The sequence below is a fragment of the Erinaceus europaeus genome, chromosome 4 (genome assembly GCF_950295315.1).
Source record: "Erinaceus europaeus chromosome 4, mEriEur2.1, whole genome shotgun sequence".
Lineage (NCBI taxonomy): Eukaryota > Metazoa > Chordata > Mammalia > Eulipotyphla > Erinaceidae > Erinaceus > Erinaceus europaeus.
The window spans coordinates 99438005-99465732 of record NC_080165.1 but is presented as its reverse complement, the minus strand read 5'-3'; the positions used below and the strand labels follow the sequence as shown (position 1 = coordinate 99465732).

Genomic DNA, 27728 nt, shown 5'->3' with positions numbered 1-27728 from the left:
GAGAGAAAGACACCTGCAGACCTGCTTCACCACCTGTAAAGTGACTCCTCTGCAATTGGGGAGCTGGGGGCTTGAACCAGGATCCTTATGACAGACCTTAGACTTTGTGCCAGGTGCACTTAACCCACTGCGCTACCGCCCAACTCCCCACACTTTGAGATCTTGAATTCCACTCCTCATGCAGTAATTTGTTGAAGTAATTTTGTCCTTGAATTATTATCTGATATCAGCAGGATCACGTAGAACTTGGGGAGAAATATACAGCCCAATAGACCAACGCTGGAAGCCAAGATGGAAAATACTTCCAAGGTCACCATGCTTTGCCTCTGACACTCAGGTAGGAGGGTATGAAAGAGATCCAGGGAGGTTCCCGGAAGATGGTGGACTGAGAAGCTGCTAGTGGCTGAGCTCTGACCACATCTCCTGGAAACAGTAGGATTTTCTGCCTTTAGTAGGCCAGCCAATAAGGGGTCCTAGCGGTGACACCAAGGAAGTGACTATAACTTAATTTGGGTTAAGAATTAGAGTAGGATAAAAGGGAAAAAAAATTTTTTTTCTTCCTTTTAATTTCTAAGCATACCTCCCTCCCCCCCCCCCCACCCCGATAACCAGTCCCTGGGGACAGGCTCCTAGCAGGATCCCCTGCTAGGAACTCCTTTTCTTTACCAAATTCCTGTCCCACCAGGGAGTGTCATTAATTCTAAGTCTATACCCTTCTGAAACCTCTGGCCTTTTTTCTATCTAAGTAGACAAACCCCTGCCCACCTCACCCCGCATAGCTAATTAAATAATTAAAAATAAATACATTTAAAAAAAACCCTTTCCTTTCACTGCCCTTTTATGACTATTCTTTTTCTTATATTTTCTTTTTTTTCTCTCTCTATTTTTTTCTCTTTTTCTCATTATTGTCATCCTTTCTTCCTTAATCCTACAGCTACCAAAGTCACAGCCCCCAGCCCCACACCAACAAACAGTGTGCTTTTTTTAATTCACTGATACACATTTGGGAATTTCCTTTCACTGCTCTTTAATTACAACTCTTTTTCTTATCTTTTCCCTTTTCTCTCTCTTGCCTCTTTTTTTTTATCTTGTCATACACTTCTTCCTTCTTCTTTGCCTTTCTGAATTTGTGAATTATTTTGGGGAAGAAATCTGATTCAAAGTGGACTCTCTATGTGTGTATCTCTGCTCTAGTTCCCTTCCCCCTCTTGTTACCCCTAGAATATATAGTGGATAGTAGATTTGCATAACTGTCTATCCTTGCTATCCTTTCTTTTCTCTTTCTTCTTCACTGGGATTTGGTTACTATTTATTCACGGACTGGAGAAATTGTTTGGCTAACTGGTAACGATTAAACTACTTCAATACTTACTTCAGTTGCTACTGTAATTCCAGAGGTTCGTGAGTGCAATTGTCATAAAGGTATTTAGCACAGTGTTACTTTTACTCAATACACAACAACTGAGGAACAACAGAGCATAAAAAAAGAGAGAGAAACACATAAATAAAAAATGGGTAGATTAAAAACAAATAAAACTGCTACTCCAATGAATGAAGACAAGAGCCCAGAAGAAACTACAAATCAGCCAGAAGTAACCATAGATAAGAAAAGTATGCAAGCAATAATAAACTTATTAATCACAGAAATGAAAACAACATTGGGGGAAAGGAATGGCAGTATTAGGGAAACAACAGTTGAGACCTCCAAGGAAAATACTGATTATCTTGAGGCAATTAGAGAACTGAAAGCTGAAATAGCTGTAATGAAGAAAGAAGCTGAGGCAAGGGAAAGCAGACTAACAGAAGCAGAAAACAGAATTAGTCAGACAGAGGATGAGTTAGAGAAAACAAAGAAAGAGGTAAAAGAGCTTAAAAAGAGATTGAGAGACACTGAAAACAACAACAGAGACATATGGGATGATCTCAAAAGAAGTAACATTTGTATAATTGGCCTGCCAGAGGAAGAAAGAGAGGAAGGGGAAGCAAAAATTCTAGAGGAATAATAGAAGAAAAATTCCCAGACCTGAATAACAGAAAGGATATCAAGGTTCAAGAGGCCCAGAGAGTTCCAAACAGAATCAACCCAGACCTGAAGACACCAAGACACATCATAGTCACAATGAGAAGAAGTAAGGATAAAGAAAGGATCCTAAAGGCTACAAGAGAGAAACAAAAAGTCACATACAAGGGAAAACCCATAAGATTATCTGCAGACTTCTCCACTCAAACTCTAAAAGCCAGAAAGGAATGGCAAGATACCTATGGAGCCCTGAATGAAAAAGGGTTTCAACCAAGGATAATATATCCTGCTAGACTTTCATTCAAACTAGATGGAGGGATCAAAAACCTTCATAGACAAACAACAGTTAAAGGAGGCAACCATCACAAAGCCGGCCCTGAAAGAGGTTCTAAAAGACCGCTTATAAACAAAAACATCCTTATAATACTTGCAATATATCAGAGCAAACAAAAAAAATTTTTTTGAACAATGGCACTGCAATACATTAAATCCATAATATCAATAAACGTCAATGGCTTAAACTCACCCATCAAAAGGCACAGAGTGGGGGGATGGATCAGAAAACATAACCCAACCATATGCTGCTTGCAAGAATCCCATCTGTCACAAGATAAACACAGACTTAAAGTAAAAGGATGGAAAACTATCATACAGGCTAACGGACCACAAAAAAGGGCAGGAACAGCCATTCTCATCTCAGACACGATAGATTTTAAATTAAATAAAGTAATAAAAGATAGGCAAGGACATTACATAATGATTAGAGGATCAATCAGCCAAGAAGATTTAACAATTATTAACATCTATGCACCCAACTAGGGACCATCTAAATACATTAAGCATCTACTGAAAGAATTTCAAAAATACATCAATAGTAATACAATAATAGTGGGAGACTTCAATACCCAACTCTCACACTTAGAAAGATCAACAAAGCAGAGAACCAATAAAGATACAAGAGAATTGAATGAAGAGATTGACAGACTAGACCTCTTGGACATTTTCAGACTCCTCCACCCCAAAAAACTGGAATACACCTTCTTTTCAAATCCACATAACACATACTCAAGGATAGACCACATGTTAGGCCACAAAGACAGCATCAATAAATTCAAGAGCATAGAAATAATCCCAAGTATCTTCTCAGACCACAGTGGAGTAAAACTAACATTTAACAACAAACGGAAAATTATTAAAAGACACAGAATTTGGAAACTAAACAACAGACTCCTTAAGAATCACAGGGTCAGAGACTCACTCAAGCAGGAAATTCAAATGTTCCTGGAAACAAATGAAAATGAAGACACAACCTATCAAAATATTTGGGACACAGCTAAAGCAGTACTGAGAGGGAAACTTATAGCCATACAATCACATATTAAACACCAAGAAGAAGCTCAAATGAACGACCTTACTGCACACATCAAGGACTTAGAGGAAGAGGAACAAAGGAACTCTAAAGCAACCAGAAGGACAGAAATCACTAAAGTTCGAGCAGAAATAAACAACATTGAAAAAATAAAAGAACCATACAAAAGATCAATGAAGCCAAATGTTGGTTCTTTGAAAGGTTAAAAAAAACTGACAACCACCTAACCAAACTCAACAAACAAAAAAGAGAGAAGACTCAAATTAATAGAATTGGAAACGATGGAGGAGATATCACAACTGACACCACAGAAATCGAGAGAATCCTGCAAAGCTTCTATGAAGAACTATATGCCACCAAGCTAGAGAATCTGGAAAAAATGGAACAATTCCTAGAAGCATATGCCCTACCAAAACTGAACCAAGAAGAACTACAAAATCTAAATGCACCAATCACAGACAAAGAAATTGAAACCGTTATTAAGAATTTCCCCAAGAACAAAAGTCCTAGACCAGATGGCTACACAAACGAATTCTACAAAACTTTCAGGAAACAGTTAGTACCCATACTTCTTAAGCTTTTCCATAAGATTGAAGAAACAGGAATACTGCCTTCCACCTTCTATGAAGCCAACATCACCCTGATACCAAAAGCTGATAGGGACAGAACAAAAAAAGGAAAACTACAGACCAATATCTCTGATGAACATAGATGCCAAAATATTAAACAAGATCTTGGCCAACTGGATACAGCAACATATCAAAAAGATTTTTCATCATGACCAAGTGGGATTCACCCCAGGAATGCAAGGTTGGTTCAACATCCGTAAGTCAATCAATGTCATTCACCACATCAATAAAAGCAAAGCCAAAAACCACATGATTATTTCAATAGATGCAGAGAAAGCCATTGACAAAATCCAACACACATTCATGCTCAAAACTCTACAAAGAATGGGAATAGATGGGAAATTCCTCAAGATAGTGGAGTCTATGTATAGCAAACCTACAGCCAACATCATAACTCAATGGACAGAAGCTGAAAGCATTGCCCCTCAGATTGGGGACTAGACAGGGATGTCCACTGTCACCGTTACTCTTCAACATAGTATTGGAAGTTCTTGCCATAGCAATCAGGCAAGAGAAAGAAATCAAAGGGATACAGATTGGAAGGGAAGAAGTCAAGCTCTCACTATTTGCAGATGATATGATAGTATACATAGAAAGACCTAAAGAATCCAGCAGAAAATTACTGGAAGTTATTAGGCAATATAGCAAGGTATCAGGCTACAAAATCAATGTACAAAAATCAGTGGCATTTCTTTATGCAAACACTAAATCTGAAGAAGAAGACATCTAGAAATCACTCCCATTTGCTTTTTCAGCAAAATCAATCGAATACCTAGGAATAAAGTTGGCCAAAGAAGTGAAAGACTTGTATGCTGAAAACTATGAGTCGCTACTCAAGGAAATAGAAACTGATACCAGGAAATGGAAAGGTATCCCATGCTCATGGATTGGAAGAATAAATATCATCAAAATGAATATTCTCCCAGAGCCATATACAAATTTAATGCAATATCCATCAAAGTTCCACCAAGCTTCTTTAAGAGAATAGAACAAACACTACAATCATTTATCTGGAACCTGAAAACACCTAGAATTGCCGAAACCATCTTGAGGAAAAGAAAAAGAAATGGAGGCATCACACTACCAGACCTTAAAATATATTATAAAGCCATCATCATCAAAACAGCATGGTACTGGAACAAAAATAGGCACACAGACCAGTGGAACAGAATTGAAAGCCCAGAAATAAATCCCCACACCTATGGGCATCAAATCTTTGACAAAGCATTAAATGGAAGAAGAAGGCTCTCTTCAATAAATGGTGCTGGGAAAACTGGGTTGTAACATGCAGAAGAATGAAATTGAACCACTTTATCTTACCAGAAACAAAAATCAACTCCAAATGGATCAAAGACATAGATGTCAGACCAGAAACAATCAAATACTTAGAGGAAAACATTGGTAAAACACTTTCCCACCTACAGCTCAAGGACATCTTTGATGAATCAAACCCAATTGCAAGGAAGACTAAAGCAGAAACAAACCAATGGGACTACATCAAATTGAAAAGCTTCTGCACATCCAAAGAAACTATTAAACAAACAGAGAGACCCCTCACAGAATGGGAGAAGATCTTCACATGCCATACATCAGACAAGAAACTAATCACCAAAATATATAAAGAGCTCAGCAAACTTAGCAACAAAAAAGCTAATGACCCCATCCAAAAATGGGCAGAGGATAGGAACAAAACATTCACCTCAGAGGAGATCCAAAAGGCTAACAAACATATGAAAAACTGCTCTAGGTCACTGATTGTCAGAGAAATGCAAATTAAGACAACACTAAGATACCACCTCACTCCTGTAAGAATGGCATACATCAAAAAGGACAACAGCAACAAATGCTGGAGAGGTTGTGGGGACAGAGGAAGCCTTTTACATAGCTGGTGGGAATGTAAATTGGTCCATCCTCTGTGGAGAGCAGTCTGGAAAACTCTCAGAAGGCTAGACATGGACCTTCCATATGATCCAGTAATTCCTCTCCTGGGCTTATACCCCAAGGACTCCATAACACCCAACCAAAAAGAGGTGTGTACTCCTATGTTCATAGCAGCACAATTCATAATAGCTAAAACCTGGAAGCAACCCAGGTGCCCAACAACAGATGAGTGGCTGAGAAAGCTGTGGTATATATACACAATGGAATACTATGCAGCTATCAAGAACAATGAACCCACCTTCTCTGACCCATCTTGGACAGAGCTAGAAGGAATTATGTTAAGTGAGCTAAGTCAGAAAGATAAAGATGAGTATGGGATGATCCCACTCATCAACAGAAGTTGAGGAAGAAGATCTGAAAGGGAAACTAAAAGCAGGACCTGACCAAATCGTAATTAGGGCACCAAAGTAAAAGCCCTGTGGTGAGGGGTAGACATGCAGCTTCCTGGGCCAGTGGGGGGTGGGAGTGGGTGGGAGGGATGGGTCACAGTCTTTTGGTGGTGGGAATGGTGTTTATGTACACTCCTAGCAAAATGTAGTCATATAAATCACTAGTTAATTAATATGAGAGGGGGAAAATTAATTGTATGCCTCATGATCAGTAAAGTAGTGTGGTAGCTGTCTCTCTTTCCCTCTCTATTTTTCTCTATCTCTAATACATGTACATATATAAATAGATACAGATACATCTCAAGATATTACTATGACTATCTCTTAACCGCATGACCTTGAAAACTTCTATAATTTCTCTGGAGCTCAATTTCTCCAAGTACAATGTTGATTATTGTTACCTTTCCATCCTGTCTATGCATATCCAGGCACTTTAAATATTTGATACTTAGCGGGTGCTCTATAAATGCCAATTGCTGCTCTGCAGTGGAACCAGGAGAAAAGTTAAGGCAAAAAAGATGAAAAGAGAAGAAATTGAATCCAATGAAGATATTCTGCAGACAGAGTTGAACTGAGAAGCTAAAGAAAAAAAAAAAGAATTCTACAAGCACATCCTTGCGAATGATTGGACCATTTTCATTGTGGACCAGTCCCACGTTCAAAGTCTAAGTTCTTACCTGTTTCATTAAAAATCTGGGCAGGCAATACAGTCAAAACAACAAAATGGTTTTCCTTCTTGGGCTGTTTTTCTGAACCCAGATAAACAACTTACACTGCAAACAGCAGAGGGTGTATGTACAGGGAAGAGACAGAGGAAGAAGGAAAACTAGTCTTAATGAACAAAATTAGTAAGCATATGTAGGCCAGAGATTTTACCTCAACTTCTGTGTTGCAGCATAACTACTTAACCAAGAGCTGCTAATTATCTGAACAAATTAAATTGTAATGTTTTATCAATGACTATCATTTTATCATTCTTATTTGAGAGTAGGAGAAGTGTGAAAAAGAGAGACACTGACAAGAGTACTACTCATCTCTGGCATATTTGGTGCCAGGAACTGAACAAAATGCTCTAAAGTTTCAGATATACAAATCCTGAACTCTAATGCTGATCTACTTTCCTGGACCTCATGACTTTTTTTTTTATCCTTACCCTTATTCATGTTTCTTTTCATTAAAATATCACCCACATTTAGCTGAAGCTAAAATAAATGCATATGTAATATGAAAGCTCAAGTGACCAAACAACCATGTACAATGAGACCATCTCTATGTCAGTGCAGTCATCTCATTTATCTCACTGAAGTCACTCATTTCTTTGTTATTGCCACCAAGGTTATTGCTGAGGTTCAGTCCCTGCAAGACAAATCCACTGCCCCCTGAGGTACTCTCTCACTCTCTCTCTTGTGCACTTTTTCCCTTCTTTTGTGAACAGATACAGAAATTGAGAGGTAAGGGGCAGACAGAGAGGAAAAGAGACATCTGTAGCACTACTCTACCACTCATGAAGTTGTCACCCCTACAGGTGTGAGGGGGTATTGAACTCAGGTCTTTGAACACGATAATATGTGTGTTTTACCTGGTGTACCATTGCCCAGCCCCAAGTTAGTCATTTTTGCATTAAATGTCACAATGTTTGAATGATTCATCTCCTTTAAAACACTGCACATATTGATTTTTTTTTTTTTTACCATGTAAACAGCATTGATCAGTGCAAGGATAAGCAATCTGTTCAATGAATAGAACACACAAGTTCACATATTTGGTATTACATCAAAGGGCAAAATAAGGTAAGTATTTATTTACCTAATGCAATTTGCAAGGAAGTTAATCTAAATTCTAACTGATATGCATACTTTCTAAGAAATATCAGTATGGTATCTTCTTACTACTTACCTCATTGTAGTGTTCAGTCCACATGATTTGCTCATCATTTAAAGAAAAGTGCTGAGTGTCATGAGACTCAAAGATGAACTCTCCAACTTTCACTTGAACTTCAATATCATTAAAGGATTGATAATTAAATATGTCAATTTTGGTTGTGGGAATTTTCTCACAATTTTTTCATTTCCAAAACTTCCTTCAAGTTGTTGTTTTTGCAAGAATGGATAGAGCTATGTGTAAAAAAAAAAACATTCAACTTGTGCACAAATCATAAATAGTAAAGAACCAAAATATGTCAGCTCAAACATTCACAAGAGGGGAACAAAATTAAATGGTATATTAGTGCAGGGTCTACATGTCACTCCTGTCATCAGCAGAAAAATATGGAAACCCACACATAGAAACTGGCAACCCATAGCAATAGACAAAATGGTCAACAACAGTTAGGTTTTAAGGGCTGAGGAAAAATACTTTCTCCCAATAAAATAAAAACCCTGCAATGAGATAACAAGCCACAGTAGAAGAGATCTGTTGGGTATGTAATCTTGTCTGCTGAGCAGAGACAATCTTACTGAATTCACAACATCCATTCCTATTCTTCCAACTTTACATGAACTCACAATGGGAACTGAAGAACTGTATATTGTAGGGAGGATGGGTGAGCCAGGGTAGCAACTCGCCCATGGGAGCATACGAAGTAGAGCTCTGATGACATAGTAATATTGTAATTGAATCTTCATATACAATACATACATAGAGGGGAAGGGATGTTACTCCCTAGCCTATTGGATACTACTGTTTGTTTGTTTTATGGCCACCAGTATTATCACTGAGAATTTGTGCCTATATGGTGAATACACTGCACCTGGCAGCCATTTTTTCTTATTTTATTTTTTTATCTTGATAGGGCAGAGAGAATTTGAGAGGGGGGGGCAAGCTAAAGTGGGAGAAAGATAGAGAGACATATGCATATCTGCTTCACCACTCAAGAAGCTTCCTTCCTGCAGGTGGGGGTTGGGGGCTTCAACCTGGGTCCTTGTGCATGGTAGCATGTGAACTCAACTGGCTGCCCCATAGCCAGATCTTCTGGGTATTTCTGTTGAAATTTGCAAACACTACATAGAAATTACAAGCAGACAGTCAGGGAGAATAGAAGTCAGGACTGTAACTCTCCAGTCAGTTCTTGTTCTTGGCTTGCCGCTAAGCACATGCAGAATTACCACAACCTAGACAGAAGTCCCATCCACAACAACCTAGTAACAGCTGAGTACTTGGAACTCCAAGCTTCTCTTCACCACTCAGGTTCAAACACAGGTCCCTAAGTGCAAGTTCTCATAGAATATCAATGAAACTTGAAAAAAATAACCAAAGATAACTGAAGGAAATAGATAATAAATATTTCTGCAGAGGTAAAGGAGACCAAGGCATAGAGAGTCAATGGAAAAGATCAATGAAATTAAGAATATTGTTTTTGAAAACATAAGCAAAATTAATTTTTTTAACCAAAGTAATCCTCAGCTCTAGCTCATGATGGTGCTGGAGATTGAACCTGAGAACTTTGGTGCTGCAGGCATGAACATCTTTTTACATAAACATTATGCTATCTTCACAGCCAACAAAATGAGTAAATATTTAATCAGGAAAATAGTGAGAAGTCACAAATAAGTAAAATTATAATTGAGAGACATTAAAATTGATACCACATAATATAAAACCTACTGAGCGACTATTCTGAGCAATTATATTCTGACAAGTGGAATAAAATTTAAAACAAACATCCTAAAAGAGAAGACTGGATCAAAAAGGAACAGAAAAAAAATGTGAATACACCAACTACTAGTGAGAATATACAAAGAGTAATCAAGTCTAGTAATATAGAAAAACCCAAGATTAGATGGTTTCACAGGTGAATTCTACAAACATTTAAAGAGAAATTAACATAAACCTTCAAATTCTTCCACAACAATGAAGAGCAAAAATTCTTAAAACACAGACTGAGTCTTTTTAATACATAGGCTGTCTTTGATATGTTGTCTCTCCCAAAAGCCTAGACCAGGGAGAACAGAAGCAACCGGTAGCACAGCTATATACAAGATGCTGGGTATTATACCCCAAACCCTATCAAAGGGACTTTCCAAAGTTAACCCTATCTGTTGTGGTGGTGGTCTGGTGTCGGGCTGCACTGCGGAGAAGAGAGCGGACGTCCAGAGCAAAGGGGTACACAAATATTTATTATAGGATGGGGAGGGGTTGGTTCAGACCACGTGGAGCCAGCCGGCAATGGCCGTCCCCACTACCTGACCACGGGGGGAGAGCAGGAAGCGAGACCTCAGAGAGGGAGAGCTGAGAGCCCAGAGAGGGGGGGGGTGAGGGGGCTTTTTATTGGGCGACAACCAGGGGTGACGTGTAGGGCCAGGATTGGTTGAAGGGGGCACTCTAGGATTTTGCGGGGCGTAGAAAAACCTGGGGGTGGAGACTGCATCATAATAACTCCTCAGCAACATCTCCTCCTATCCCTTTATATCTAAATGGACACAGTAAAGAAAAATGGAATGGAGCAGGCTTAAATGTTTTAGAGGAATGCCATGCTCAGGTGGGAAGATGTAGGACTTTCTGTGGAGGAGGGAAGGCTTAACTGGCTGCGAACCTTGAGAGATTTATGCGTCCTCCTGTGCTCAACCCCTCTTTAGAGAGAGAGACTTACCTGGAGAGACTCATCTCATAGGTTTAAGCGCAGCCTGCTCAACCATCTCTTCACAATATCTCTACATCTTTTCTATCTTTCTATCTAGTAATTGCATAAGATGTACAAAGTCTGTAAAAGACTATCATGGGGCAGAAACCTTTTGGGCATAAGCCTAAATGATACAACAAAATAGGAAGGGACAAGTAGGGGAGTAGTAAAAGCCAGTGTGGTGTGAAGGGAAGGATTGGTGTGTAAAGGAACATTCCCTGCTTGGGTGGGGAAAGGGGCAAGGGTCCATAATGAGGGGGAGGCGGGAGGCATGACCCACCAAACAGAGGGGCTATTTGGCATTGTATAGTCCTCAAGGCAAGAGTCTGTAAAGTCTATGAATTACTCAGAATCAGTCTATGAAAAACCAGCAGCGTGAAGGGAAATAAGCTGCTTCAAAATTGTGTAAAATGTATATAGGGTATGTCAGAAAGTCCGATACAAGTCTCAGTCCGAAGTAGTTGGCTAGGGGAAGAATTGGCAGGGGATGCAACGCTGCATGAGGGAGGTCAGCCGCTGGAATGTTGCTTTTCTGTAGATAGCCAGCTGGAACTGCCAACACGTGACAAGCAGGTCAGAAGCAGGAACGGTAACCAGGCATGAAGAAAGTTCTGTCCTTGGAGTCTGTGTATCAGGTTCTTCAGATCACGCTGAGTGACATCTAGGGTTTCGGGGGGTGTGCCACGGTAGTCGTGCCATCTAGTGGGTGATGTCAGGGTGTGCAGGGGTTCAGATGGTTTTTCCGGGATTCCTGTGAAAGAAGCACAAGCAATCTGCTTCTCGTGGTTAATTTGAACCTGTAACAAGTTATAGGTTTGTTATAGTTGATACCTCGATGATTATAATTGGTTTAGAATCTCTTTATGATTTTATTTAAAGGTCATCTAATGTGACCTCCTGTAGCAGCCTCTACCGCAGGATCTTGAAACCAATTTTAGCTAAAATGTGTATTTTAAACAGACTCAAATTACTTAGAGAGTTAACGCATATTCGTGACAATGATTTTAACGTTTACAGTGCCAGATTGATGCCAGATCTATTGTGGATTAATTTCCACAAGATAGTTTACAGGGCACCTTTGGGGGCCCTTCAAAGGTGTCCTGTATATAAAATATATAGTTTAGTTTTGGGAATGAATAGTCACGTTGAACATTTAGACTTTTACCTAAATAGTTAGTTACCTTAACAAATTAATTTTTACCTTGTCTGGTAAAAGTGTAGCTGTAGGGTTACACTTTTGACCGTTAAGTTAGTGTTACCACTTGAGACATACCCATAAACATTTAGTTATAACAAACTGGAGGAAAAAGAACTTTTGTTATAAAAACACATTATTTAAGAACAAATTTAAATCTGTCATTAGTCACACAGTTTAAGACTAAACACTTACATATATACCAAAACTATATATAAAATTCAAAAGAGGGAGAAAGAAAAAAATTTTGGAATGTTTCTGGACGTCTCCAGAAACTTTGGCTGCGTCCAGCATTTTTATATAAAGCCAATTACCTTTTAGAGTACTCCAAGCAGATGGGTCATGCAAAAACAAAATTTTTGTCATTCAACACACTCACTCACAAAAACAACTGGTCAGTTATAACATAAGACATACAGGGAAAGGGTAGGAGAGAGGTCTCTGTGAGCCAGATTTTGTAGGTTCTGCCATGTCGTATTACGGGTCCTGGGATGTATCCTGCATCTGGTCCTCTTGTGGTATTTCTTGTTCTTCAGGAGTAACAGCGCCATCCTGCGGGTATTGTCGGACATGGCGGGCAGGAACCCAGACAGGTTTAGAGAAATTTTGAGGAAAAATGCATGCGAAACCCCTTCCCATGGTCAATAATGGGTCAGGCCCTTTCCAAATTTTATCGAGTGGGTCTCTCCATTTGAGCTTAATAGATGAGAGGGTAGATGGTGTTTGCCAGTGAAGAATAATAGGGGGTAAGGCCGAGTTATTGTAAATGTTAAAGAGATTTAACGTAGTTAAGGCTTTTGCTAGCTGGATATTGGGGGGATATGTTCCTCCTTTATCTTTATTTAGTTGAGCCTTCAGAGTTTGATGGGCCCTCTCGACAATGCCTTGTCCCTGTGGATTGTAGGGAATGCCCGTGGTATGAGTAATATTCCAGAGGGAACAAAAATCTTTAAATTGTTTGCTTGTAAACATAGCTGCATTGTCTGTTTTCAAAAATAATGGGACCCCCATAACGGCAAAACAAGAGAGCATATGGCTTACAAGCTTTTTAGCACTTTCTCCTGTCTGAGCTGTAGCCCACATAAATTTAGAAAAGGTATCAATTGAGACAAACACATATTTTTGTTTGCCAAAGTTTGGTATGTGGGTGACATCAATTTGCCAAATAGCATTAGCTTTTAAACCTCAGGGGTTAACCCCAAGGGTCTGGATAGCAGGTGTCTTTATGAGACTTGCACAAGAAGAGCATGTAGCGAGGATATGTTTTAACTGTGGTACAGGAACATCAGGAAATCAAGCTCGAAGGCCTTTAAGATTAACATGGGTTAGAGAATGAAAATTAGCAGGATTAGAGACAGAGACTGGGAAAGTTCCTGTGGAGGCAAGGTGGTCAACTGCGGCATTCCCTTCGGACAGGGAACCAGGAAGAGGGCTGTGGGAACGAAGGTGTTGAATATACAGTGGTTGGGTTTGAGAACAGAGCATAGAGGCAATTTGAATCAAGAGAGGGGAAAGTGGGTTGTCATCAATTTTCACATAAGAACCAGCAAGCCATGGAAGTAAGTTAACAGTATACACACTGTCAGAAAAAAGGTTGAAGGATTCTGGTACAGCTTTTAGTGCAAGAAAAACAGCATAAAGTTCTTTGTACTGAGGGGAATTATCAGGAAGCTCAGCAAAGAGAGGTTTAGGAGATTGTTTGACTGGGTAATATATAAGGGAAGCAGCTCCCCTTTTTCCACCATCAGTAAAGATTGTAGGAGCAGAGGGAATGGGATCCCGAGAGAAAAGTTTAGGTGCTAGTAGAGGCAGAAGAGGTAAAGAAGCTATCAATTTATTAGAAGGAAAATGGTTATCTATTTGTCCTGGAAACCCCACGAAGCTTATGGCAAAGCGGGAATGATGGCGTATAAGCCACTCTGTATCTGTGAGAGAAAAGGGCAGAATGATTAAATACGGTTCTTTCCCTAAGACCTGCACAGACCTATTTCTCCCTTGGCGAACCATGAATGCTAACGCATCTATCTCAGCGAGGAGTCTTGGAGCTCCTCCTACTGCCGTGTGAAGCCATTCGAGAACCCCATGGTCTTGCCACAGTGCCCCTACTACTGTGGGGGTGGAGTTGAAGATTAGAAGGTTTACCGGAGAGGAGGGGGAGAATCGAACAAGGTGCATGTCCTGGAGGGCCTGGTTAACCCTTTCCAGTGCCAAGGAGGCCTCAGGAGTTAACTTACGTTTTGAAGAGGGCTGTTTGTTTCCTTTCAACAGGTCAAACAGTGGTTGGAGGCAGCTTGTGAGCAGATAGAGATACTGCCTAAGCCAATTTAAATTTCCTAGAAAACTTTGTAAAGAAGCAAGAGTAAGGTTAGAAGGGAAGGTAACATTAGGTTTTAAGGGACGAATTTGCGTTAGAGAAATCTCTGAACCTAGGAAGGATATTGGAGGGATTAGCTGTATCTTCTCAGGGACTACATTAAGGCTGCTTTTCTTTAATGCAGGAATGAGAAAATCACGTAAGGCATAGAGATCTGTATCTGATTTTCCCCATATTAAAATATCATCTGTATAATGAAAAATATGAAGGCCCTTATGAATATATGGGACAAGGGCAGATTTAACAGCCTCCTGACAAATTGTAGGACTATTGGCCATACCCTGGGGCAGCACCACCCATTCAAATCTATCAGCAGGGCTGGCGTTATTAATAGATGGAACAGAGAAGGCAAAACGTTTACAATCTCACAGATGCAAGGGGATAGAGAAAAAACAATCTTGTATATCAATAGCTATGATTGGAATTCCCGTGGGAATTTCAGAAGCAAGAGGCAAACCTCTTTGGGGGGAGCCCCAGACCTGCATGGTTTTATTAACTGCATGGAGATCTTGAAGGAGGCGCCATTTTCCCGAGCACTTTTTAATCACAAAGACAGGAGTATTCCATGGGCTTCGAGAATGACTAATGTGTCCCAAGGACAACTGCTCTCGGACAAGCTCTTTTAAAATTTTTAGCTTATCCCTTGGTAAAGGCCACTGTTCCACCCAGACAGGCTCATTAGAAAGCCAGCTTAAGTGGGGTGTTTGGCTACGAACAGTGGCATTTAGTATTGGGGGTGCTGAATAGACCTGGTATCGCGGGAATGAGTTTTACGCTCTGCAGAGGCATCTGTGGATATCCTAACATCAAGACATTCCAGAAGATCCCTGCCCTGTAAGTTGGTGCTAATATTAGCTACCAAAGGGCGGAAGTGTCTGGTAGAACCTTCTGGGTCTTCCCACATGAACGAGTCTCGTGTGCAAAATGCTCTGGTCATCCCTCCTATTCCATGTAAACTGGGTCCAGGAATAAGTTCCCAATCTTGGGGAACCTCTTCTTGCCTTAAAATCGTCTTTGCTGCCCCCGTGTCAATCAAAAATTTAAAAGAAATATTGTCAATCTTTACTGTCATAGAAGGGTGGCCCCATTCTAAAACAGGAGTGGTCCACAAAATCTCAGGCCCCGAATTTGTACCATTCAGGGGCGAACCATCTTTATGAATTTGGGACCAACAATCTCTCTTCCAATGAAACCCCTTATGACATTTTGGACAAACAGTACGTGGTCTCTGGCTCCCTGACTGAAAGCGGGGTTGCTCTGGCTGGAGACGTGGTTTCCCTGACTGGAGGCGTGGTCGCAACTTATCAGGACATTGGTTATGCCAATGTCCTTGGCGACCACACTGAAAGCAGGCCCTGTTTTGCTTACGTGGGGCAACTGCATAGACCTGCGTCATAGCGGGTGCCCCATAATTGCCTGATGTAAGTTCCTGTGTCACTAGAATCCAATTATCTGGGTGTAGGTGTTTAACATTAAGGCATACCTGACTGAATTGTGGTGTCATGCCTTCCAAGACAATAGAGCGCAGGAGTAGTGTGCGGACGTCAGGATTATAAACCTTTCTCTCTAAGCTTCTCTTCACCCTTGAGATGAAGCTCGCCAATGATTCATCAGAGCCTTGGTGAAAAGAGTTAATGGGAGCTGACGGATCTACATCGGGTGTGGTCACCCTTTCCCATGCTTGTGTTGCACAGATGCGTACCTGTTCAAAATAACCAGTTAGAAACCTGGCTTCTGCCTGCTGAGCTCCAGATTCATAAGCTCCTGCTCCAAACAAAGCATCAGAATTCCATTCTACCTGTTTGTTACTATTTTCCTGCGATTGCCTAGAGCACTCATCGCAGAAGCATGCCTGCCACTGAAGACAGAGTGGGTCTGGGAGTGCAGCACAAGCCAGATCTTTCCAGTCTTGTGGTGTATTTAAATGCTGGTAAAAACTCCTCAAGACAGACTTGGTCCATGGAGAATGCATTCCGTCCTCCCTGACCACTTGTCTGAGTGTTTTAAGATGTTTAGAGGAATATGGCTGCCACGGCTGAGGGTTTTGTTTAGAAGGGGCCAAGTTTACCGGGAATGTGTGGATTTGGTCCGATGGCACGGGAGAGGGAGCTACAGAAGTGGAAAGTGCCGTAGAAACTGCTGTAGTGGCTGCAGGGGAGACTAAACGCATATCTACGGGGACGGAGCTCCCGGGGTGGACTGCACATGGTTTAAAATCCTTAAATGCTGAAAAATATCCTTTAGCTCTCGTATCTCAGCCACTAGGTCCCTTAATGGTGACATATCAGCAGGGGGCGGGGTCAGGGACAAGAAAGCCTCAGACAGAGCTGAAACCACGGCGGCAGGGGCAGAGGGGGGTTCAGGAACGCAGAAGCTGCAGGTGGAGCTGAAACCAGGGTGGCAGGGGCAGGGGGGGGGTTCAGGAACGGAGAAGCTGCCGGCGGAGCTGAAACCAGGGCGAAAGGGGCTGGAGTCATAAGAGGAGCGTCTGAACACGTGTGCGTGTCTGTGGGAACGGAATTCTTGGGTTTAGCCCCTGATAGCTTAGGACGTCTAAGTCTTAAGCACATGTGATTTAACTCTCATACCTCAGCCTCAAGGTCACTTATCCTTATGGCATACCACGATTTACATATCTTGAAAGTGGCAACCACAGTTAAAAAAAATCCAAGGGGTAGCGAAAATTAAACCGTTTATGACAGCGCGAATCTGTCCCAGGTCAAGAGATAATGACTGGGACACCTCCTCATAAAACGAGAAATTTCCCATGGTGGAGGGAAACGCAGGGCCACTGAAGTGGGTGGATGCCACTTACCTGTGTCTGGGCGGTTTCGAAGACCTCAGGCCGGGCGTGGTGTGGGTACGGGACATGATGGGCGCCAGATGTTGTTGTGGTGGTCTGGTGTCAGGCTGCACCGCGGAGAAGAGAGCGGACGTCCAGAGCAAAGGGGTACACAAATCTTTATTATAGGATGGGGGGGTTTGGTTCAGACCACATGGAGCCAGCCGGCAATGGCCGTCCCCACTACCTGACCACAGGGGGAGAGCAGGGAGCGAGACTTCAGAGAGGGAGAGCTGAGAGCCCAAAGGGGGGAGGGGGGTGAGGGGGATTTTTATTGGGCGACAACCAGGGGTGACGTGTAGGGCCAGGATTGGTTGAAGGGGGCACTCTAGGATTTTGCAGGGCGTAGAAAAACCTGGGGGCAGAGACTGCATCAGAATAACTCCTCAGCAACACCTATCACCAAATAATGTGACGATAACAATAACTATCCATTGTCTTCTTGAGCCCTAAGACAACAGGAACCTCACATTTCCACTATAGAGCCTATATTTCCCCCAGTTCTGGAACCTTAGGGTGGGGCCCACTTTTCTGCATGCTGCTCTCAATTCAAATCAAATAATACTGCATCCGTGGGTCGCAACCTAATCAACGCCACAAGTGCCACCCCAGCATGCTTCAATTGAGACTGTGACCAGAGACTTCAGGTGTGGAATGACAACCCTTCAGCTTCATCACTCGGGTGAGACCTTTCCTTTCATAGTATTCTCTAATTCCATTCCAGGTGTTCCACTCCCCAATAAAGTCCCCAAACCTAGATATAGTCCAGGTCCCCTGAGATAGAGCATAGGTTCACCCGTGCCCATAAACTAGGGGAAAAACATATACCTGAAAGCAGAAGTACATAAAAGCATGCAGGGAATACCCCCCAACACTTCATCTGCACTATTCCAGTCTTTAGGTCCATGATTGTTCAACAATTTGTTTGACTTTGGATGTTAACTCTCTTTTCGGCCACCGGATGCCAGCAAGATGCTGACCAGACTTCCCTGGACAGATGACCCCATCAATGTGTACTGGAGCTCCACTTCCTCAAAGCCCCACCCTACTAGGGAAAAAGAGAGGCAGACTGGGAGTATGGATCAACCAGTCAATGCCCATGTTCAGCAGGGAAGCAATTACAGAAGCCAGACCTTCCACCCTCTGCAACCCACAATGACCCTGGATCCATACTCCCAGAGAGATAGAGAATGGGAAGGCTTTCAGGGGAGGGTATGGGATATGGAGATTGGGTTATGGGAATTGTGCGGAATTGTACCCCTCTTATTCTATGGTATTGTTAATGTCTCCTTTCTTAAATAAAGAGAGAGAGAGAGAGAGAGAAGAAAATCTCCTCAACATGGGAGGTGGCTCAGTGACTAGAGAATTGGACTTGGAAGCATAAGATCCTGGGTTCAATCCCAGTGTCACATATACCAGAGTGGTGCTCTGATCTATCTCTCTCATTAATAAATAAACAAAAGATTTAAATAGTCTCTTCTTTTTTTTCCTTTTTTTTATTTTTTATTTAAGAAAGGATTAATTAACAAAACCATAGGGTAGGAGGGGTATAATTCCACACAATTCCCACCACCCAATCTCCATATCCCACCCCCTCCCCTGATAGCTTTCCCATTCTCTATCCCTCTGGGAGCATGGATCCAGGGTCATTGTGGGTTGCAGAAGGTAGAAGGTCTGGCTTCTGTAATTGCTTCCCCGCTGAACATGGGCGTTGACTGGTCGGTCCATACTCCCAGTCTGCCTCTCTCTTTCCCTAGTAGGATGGGTCTCCGGGGAAGCAGAAGTCCAGGACACATTGGTGGGGTCTTCAGTCCAGGGAAGCCTGGCCGGCATCCTGATGACATCTGGAACCTGGTGGCTGAAAAGAGAGTTAACATATGAAGCCAAACAAATTGTTGAGCAATCATGGACCCAAAGCTTGGAATAGTGGAGAGGAAGTGTTAGGGGGGTACTCACTGCAAACTCTAGTGTACTTCTGCTTTCAGGTATATATTTTGCAGTAGTTTATGGATTCGTGTGCACATATGTTCTCTCTCACAGAAACTGGTGTATATCTAGGTTTTGGGACTTTGTTAGAAAGTGAACCACCTGAGATGGAATTAGAGTATACTATGAAAGGAAAGGTCTCACCCGAGTAATGAAGCTGAAGGGTTGTCATTCCACACGTGAAGTCTCTGGACACAGTCTGAAGTGAAGCATGTTGAGGTGGCAATCGTTGTGTTGGTTAGGTTGTGATTGGCAGATGCAATATTATTTGATATGGATTGGGAGAGGCATACGGGAAAGTGGGCCCTATCCAAGGGTTCCAGGACTGTGGGAAATATAGGCTCTATAGTGGAGATGTGAGGTTCCTGCTGTCTTAGGTTTCAAAAAGACAATGGATAGTTAATGTTATCATCACATTATCTGGTAATTGGGTTAATTTTGAAAAGTCCTTTTGTTAGGGTTTGCTGTACAGTACCCAGTATCTTGTATATAGCTGTGCTATTGGTTGCTTCTGATCTACTTGGTCTAGGTTAAATAGTCTCTTCTACAAATGGCATTGGAAAAACTTGGCAGTCACATGCAAAATATTGAAATTGAAACACTATCCCACAAAATGCATTAAAGTTCATGGATAATGGATTGGAGACTTGGATGAAAATCCGAGCTTTAAAGTACATTGAAGAAAAACTAGGCAAAACATTCCACAATACTGAATTTAAAGATCTATTTGAAGATTTCACTCTAATAATAAGGCCAACAAAAATGAAAATAAAGGGGGTTACATCAAATTAAAAGGTCTCCATACAATGTAAGAAAACAAGAAGAGATCCTACTGGAGACACGTGGCAGTGTGACCATAGAATAACAGCTGCCTCACATCACACCCCTGGTCAACCAGATAAAGCAGTGAAAAATCACCTGAAAACTCAGCAACATACAACTGGGATTTCTTCAGAAACTCAGTAAGCCACAGGTAAATGCAGACATGTTTGGTCAGTGAGGAAAAAAAAAGAAAGGAAAGGAGGGAAAAAAAGGAGTGAGGGAGAGATTTTTAAAACTCAAGAAGCCATGCTTAATGAGAGCTGGCACCAGTTCAGGAGTTATGCTAGAGAGCACAGTGCCAGTAGCAGGAAAGTGAATCTTCATGCTTAATCTGTGAACTCAGGGGCAACAAAATATTAAACTGCCCACAAGGACTCACTAGTGTTTAAGGGAAAAGTCTGGTTGAATTTAAAGCTCTTTGAGTGGCTCAGGCTCTCATAACTGGCTAGAAAAGTAAATATCAACCAACTTTCAGTGACATGTCAAGTGATTAGCAGCTATAGCATGTAACTCCTGGAACTGAGTTAAAGTAACAACTGTAGGAAAAGAAGGTAAGGGACAAGGAATGATGTGATGTCATCTACAATTTCAATGCCCTGCGGTGGAGAAAAATAGCAATTTGGTGGTGATGAAGGTATGCTAACATATGTTTTAGGAAAGTGTAAAGCTACACTTTGTAAAACCATGTTTCCTCAATACATATATTTAATCCAAAAAAGGTAAGACTTTACATACTGAAATGGAACACTATAAACTATATAGTAGAAAATCCAATAAAATCATTTAGTAATACCTAAGTATATATCCGAAGGACAGGAAGACACTGATTTGAAAGGATATGCATACCCTGTTGTTCATAACTGCACTACTCACAATACCCACATTATAAAAACAACTCAAATATCTTTGACAAATGATAAAATATAGAAGTTCTGAGCTATTTATTCAATGGAATATTATTTTCAATAAAAAATTATTGTGTCATCCAAGTCGAACCTGAAATGGAATTGGAGTATTACACCAAAGTAAAAGACTCTGGGATGGGTGGGTGGGTGGGTGGGGAGAATACAGGTCCATGAAGGATGATGAATGACATAGTGGGGGTTGTATTGTTAAATGGGAATCTGGGGAATGTTATGCATGTACAAACTATTGTATTTACTGTTTAATGTAAAACATTAATTCCCCAATAAAGAAATAAATTATTTTTAAAAAAGTGCTTAGTAGCCTTCCATGAGTAGACTTATACCTAGTAAGTCTGGACTCCTAACGTAAGGACCTAAAGCAGGTATCATAATTTCTCTAATTGATCAAACTTAAACCAAACAAGCTTGGCAGTCTAGTAGAAAGGCAAGAAAAAAATTATTGTATCATCAAGGAAAAAAATGAATGGAGCTGAAGAGAATTATGCTAGGTGAAATAAGAAGTGAAAGATGATATTTTTACTAGATGATTTTACTCATATGTATAATATAGGTAACCAGAGTAAATGAACCAGCAAAACATAAAATGGTAACATGGGAAAGAAATCAAGGGGGCAATACAGAATGAAGCCTTAATGGATGGTGGTTAATGGCAGCAAACCCAGAGTCAGAGGAGCAGAGATGAGCAGGAGGGTTACTAAACGCTGAGGCTGGAGATCCAGTGCTTTCTGGTATGGAGGGTAATAACTTTGTGGAGGGTAAGGTGTACTGACACCTATCCTGGGGAGATGTGGAAATGTACCTCCATGACAACAAGTCATATAAATCAAACAACAATCATATAAATCAGCATTTCCTCTATAAAGTGATTTTTAAAAAATGAACTACTGCTACCTGCCATGGTTTCAAAGCCAAAGTTCCACTTTCATCAAATGTTTCATTTTCCAGTGTCTGTGAGACTTTCATGAAGTGCTTGAGTAACAGCGTGAACACCATTGTAACATTGTGACTCTGGGGAGATGTGTTCATATCCCAAACATGTAGACCCCGAGTGTCCAAGGTGCCTTTTTGTTCACACTAACTCAATTCCCTCACCACATCTCAATAAAAATAAGGGCAATCAAATAATATAGACCACACATCTTGGATAAATATATCATGAGGATATTTTATAGGTTAAAAACTTCTAAGGAAATCTTTAAAACCAGGGATTTCATCTACATGAGCAGACAGTGTCAATCCTCCGCCAAAGTAAGTATAACTTTCACTTTGATCTAAAAGTAACTTGGTTGTGAACCAATCAGAAGTTGTGACCCACACATTACCAAATGGAGAATAACAATAAATGATATATACAAATCTCAGAAGAGAATATTTATCACCAAATGACTCTTGTAGTTTTGAATCTTTCATAAAAACGTAGCCAGTTCACTGTGGCCTTAATAGAAAACTCTGTAATTCTTTCTGTAAATGCAGCACAGAGTCCATAGTTGGCTATTTCCTCTGTTATGCCACTGAGGAAAATTTCTCCTCTGACGTCATCTGGAACTACAAGGCCAATCCAGACCCAACCAAAATGCAGCAACAGGCGAATGATCACTCGATACAGAGCTGCAGGGCTCACAGGAAACTGGTAAAGAGACTGAAACTGGCATCTGTCCCTGAGCCTGTGGTCTAATGGCCCATAGCTGATCTAAACAGAACACAAACACTGCTGACACAGCACAAAGATGCCTTTTCACAGGAGATTTCACTTATCCTACCTCATATCAACTGGGGGATAATGAAACAAAATAACTATTAAGAAATTTCAGTACACTTTATGTCACTTGTCACCTACTTTTACTGCTGTCATTTCCACACTTACTTTTTCACTGCTGACACTACATAGATCTTTATTTTGTTCCCCAAAAGATATTCAAAGAAAGCCATTTTTAGGTCCTACTCCAAATTATGTTAACAAAGATCTGCAAAGATGAGTTGCAAACCCAGAATTTCCCATGCTGAGCTCTACCTTTCCTTGGGCCCTGAAATAATACTTGCAAGTTAAACTTCTTGTTTTCTTGAAGTCACAAAGACATAACCAAGTTAAAATAGAATGATACAGGGAGCTGGGTGTTGGTGCAGCTAGGTAAGCACACATGCAAGGTCCCCACCTGTGAAGCAGGTTTTCAGGTGTCTTTCTCCCTCTCTGTCTCCCTCTCTTCTCAATTTATCTCATCCTATCAAATTGGAAGAAAAGAAAAAAGGAAAAATGGCCACTAGGAGCCATGGATTCATCGTGTATGCACTGAGTCCCCAAAATAACCCTGCTGGCAATCAAAAAAAAAAAGAGGATGATATCTTCTTTAACATTTTTGGATTCACTTGAAGGAAATATATGTATCTCAATACACTTAGAATGCATAGTCAGTTATTTCCAAACAAGATTGCTCAAGTAAAAGTTTTAATTATTTAGCTGATCATTTCCTATAAACTCATTATCAAACACCCTCCGGCTATCTTTCTTTACTGCCTATCACCATAGGAAGATCCTCGACTAGGTTATGTATGCATGCTGCTACTGTTTTCTCTTTATATTTCCTCTTCAACCTCATCAGAGTCCTACTCTACTAGGGAAAGATAGAAACAGACTGGGGGTATGGATCGACCTGCCAACAGTCATGTCCAGTGGAGAAACAATTACAGAAATCAGAATTCCCACCTTCTGCACCCCAAAAAGTATTTTGGGCCATGCTCCTAGAGAGACAAAAGGTAGGGGAAGAGTTCTCTATACCTCCCATGCAACCAAGAGCTGAAACGTCTATTGCCAGAAAAAATTTTTTGATATACCATCAATGAAAGGAAAGTGAATCTGGAAAACACCAGAGGAAGTCAGGCGTGGTTTCTCTTATCTGAGAGAGAAGAGGGGAAAAAAAAAGGAAAGACACATAGAAGTAGTAATAGGTGTAGGGTGATTTAGAAAGAAGTAAAGGCCGGACCATTGAAAATAGATATATACCCATCAGCTGGGGCCCTAATCAGGGAGTCCTGAGATTCCCAAACAGATTTGATGGGCCTAGAACTTGAATAAATCCCTCCTCTCTCCATTGTTACTGGTCATTTCTATCAGGAACAACAAGATAGACAGACCCCTTTGTGGGTCCCCATAGGACCTTGCCCTCAACCTGGATCAACAATGGTAGAGAATGCTCCATCCTCAGAAGGGAGGATGGACAACATACTCTATGCTACACCTGAGGAAGATGGGTCTATATTGGAGCAGCATGGTATGTTCCTACTCATGACCACAGAATGTGAGCTCCTATCTATAGGGATGCAGAGGTCACATAGGCTGCTAAGCTAATTATGGGCCCCAGATCACATCAAATCAATGGGGTTTACAGTCAACAATATTTATACCCCTTTCCCATATTAGGGAGCTACTCTCTTCCCTGATCCAGCTTTCTGGTCCTTTTCCCAGCCATGACATCATCTCCCCAGACAATAACTTGGAGCCGCTGGCATATCAGAATTCAGGCTTCTTCTTCTTCTTCTAGCGTTTGCCGTAATTCAGGGTAAGGGGCAAAAAGAAAAAGGAAAAAAAAAAAACTAGTATAGCCACAGACCCTTTGGAATTTAACTAAAATATGACTACTTGCTATCTACAAAATGGAGAACCCCGCCCCCCAACTCTTCATCTGAACTATTCCAGCATTTAGGTCCATGATTGTTCAACAATTTATTTGGCTTTGTATGTTAACTCTCTTTTCAGCCACCAGGTTCCAGATGCTAGCATAATGCTGACCAGATTTCCCTGGACAGACAACCCCACCAATGTGCCTTGGAGCTCCACTTCCCCAGAGCCCTTCCCCACTAGGGAAAGAGAGAGAGAGAGAAGCTGGGAGTATGGATTGACCTGTCAACACCCATGTTCAGTGGGAAAGCAGTTAGAGAGACCAGACCTTCCACCTTCTGCATCCCACAATGATCTTGGGTCCATACTCCCAGAGGATTAAAGAACAGGAAAACTATCAGGGGAGGGGATGGGATCTGGAGTTTTGGTGGTGGGAACTGTGCGAAGTTGTACCCCTCTTACCCTATGGTTTTGTCAGTGTTTCCTTTTTATAAATAAAAAATTAAAAAAGAAAGTAGATATATACATAGATAAAGATGGTTATAAAATCAGCCCATATCAATGATCTTGGGAGAACCACTGCAATTTCCAGTGAGAGAATGGAGGCACAGAACACCAGTGGTGGGAATTGTATGGAATTATACCTCTATTATCTTATAATTTTATAAATCAGTATCATACCACTAATGAAAATAAATTTTAAAGGTTTAAAAAGAAGGGAAGGACCCAACTGACAGCAGAAAAGGAAGTTTCACACATTGGTGGTAGGTACTATGAAACAATATGACCAGAAGAGAGGTGAAACTATAGACCTAGACTAAACCCACATGACTTCAATAAAAGCAAATTCAATAAGGGAAGCTACCACTGATAGACAACACTTGCTTATTTAAAACACGTGGGTTCAAACACTTTTCGCTGGTTGGAACTGAAAGGAATTGATATCATTTAGGTTTTTTTTTTTTCTTTTTTTTCCAACCAGAACCCAGTTCAGCTCTGACTTATGGAGGTATGGGGAATTAGCCTGGGACTTTGGACCCTCAGTCATGAGAGCCTCTTTGCATAATCATTATGCTATCTACCTCCCTGGAATTTGTGTCTAACCACAAAGAGATTGTGCTTTGGTGGTGAGTGTGGGTACACCGACACATATTTTAGGGAGATGTTGAACTGTACCCCTGAGAATTACAGTTCCATAAAACAACATAGCTTTTATTAAAATCCAGGTAAATAACTTGTAATCTAAACTTGTAGTAAATAATAACACTTGATCATGAGTGAAATTGTTCATAATATTTTAGATTTGTGGAAAAAGTACACAGAACTCTATATAAACAGAATCACCATATCCCCAGCATGGTTCTGATGGGCTAAAACGGCAAGAAACAAAAACTACTGGATGCTAACACAAAAACCCATCATCTAGCTCTATCCCATAATAAATAAATAAAATATTTTTTAAATTCTATCTAGGTAGTAAAACTTTAGGCTAACATTACTTTTATTTATTGCTGTTCTCCATTTAAAGTCTGTAAAAAGAGATTTTTTGTGTACTAGGACAATTCTGTATTTCAAATAAATTGTATCTTTAAGGAAATGTGTAATTAAACAGAACTTCTTAAAGAAACCATATACCTTATCAACATCTGAGTTGTCACTGCTATGTGACATACTCAATCAGAAAGCAGGGTCTGTGTTACCTGTGGGACATTGTAGAGACCTAGCACTCATGAACTCTGAGTTGATATTCCTGTTGAAATGCCACCTACCACAGCTACCAGCTTGTCTTTGTTCTCAGGCCTGCAGTTGTAATTAGGAACTAAAGGACTTCTTCCTGAGAGCAAGCTCATAGTGCTCTCTATGGCTTTCATCTCTACAAAGTCAACACTGAAGAGACAGAATCCCAGAGACACATTGAATAATATACTTGGATCCTTGTTGATTTCTTCCACAGCAAAAACCATGGCCAGCAAGTGCTGGTAATGTTTAGTAAGGCCACTGGAAAAGAAGAAAAGAGAGTTTTCTGGATTTTTTTTTTATTTCAGGCAATGTTTCTAGCAAAGAATGCACATGATAATAAAAGCAAAAAGAAATTTAGAACATGTTCAGATGCTGAACAGTTTTTTTTTTGTTTGTTTGTTTTTTTGGTAGTAGACACGTTTTATTTTTTCATTTTTTTAAATAATTTATTTCTTTATTGGGGAATTAATGTTTTACATTCAACAGTAAATACAATAGTTTGTACATGCATAACATTCCCCAGTTTCCCATTTAACAATACAACCCCCACTATGTCATTCATCATCTTTCATGGACCTGTATTCTCCCCACCCACCCACCCACCCACCCCAGAGTCTTTTACTTTGGTGTAATACTCCAATTCCATTGCTGAACAGTTTTAAGAAAAGTTGGGACTAAAAGATTTTTCCAAATTTAGCTTGCTGATGTGCAGTCTGAGTTTGAGAAAGTAATGTCAGTGAGAAAAGTAAATGGATAAATCAGGTCTTAAAATTTGAAGTTTCAAGCATTTCTGTATTAAATAGCTGGATACAATCTAAGAGAAAATTCAGCTCACGGCTATACCAAAATTTGATCCAAGCAAATGACTAAAACAGATGTAAATGAAAAGGATTTCATCATTATCATTCTGTACCTGGATATAAAAAAGTAATTCTCAAGTGTACAGTACTTATTTAATTTTTCTTTTACCAGTGGTTATGAATAGACATAGTCACACTTACACATGAACAAGTTCTGGTATATACAATGAATCTATAAAGTCAAATTTGCTCCTTGTATCACCAGCTGTCACTCTGAGGGAAAAGAGGCCCCCAATAATGAAATCCCCATCTTGACAGTAACCAGGAGAAGCATGTACATTTAATGAGTGCATAGAGCTGTCTTCCTGAGATATAGAAGTGAGAACAAACAACAGAGGAAAAACTGAAAGTAAATTCAAATTAGCATTAGTAAATAGAAGATAACAGCAAAGTATCAGAAACAT

The 27728-nt window shown here is 40.6% G+C and overlaps 1 pseudogene; it reads right to left on the bottom strand.

Annotated features, from left to right (window-relative positions):
- Positions 1-176: 176 nt before the first annotated feature.
- On the bottom strand, positions 177-27728 carry LOC103125090 (vomeronasal type-2 receptor 26-like; annotated as a pseudogene).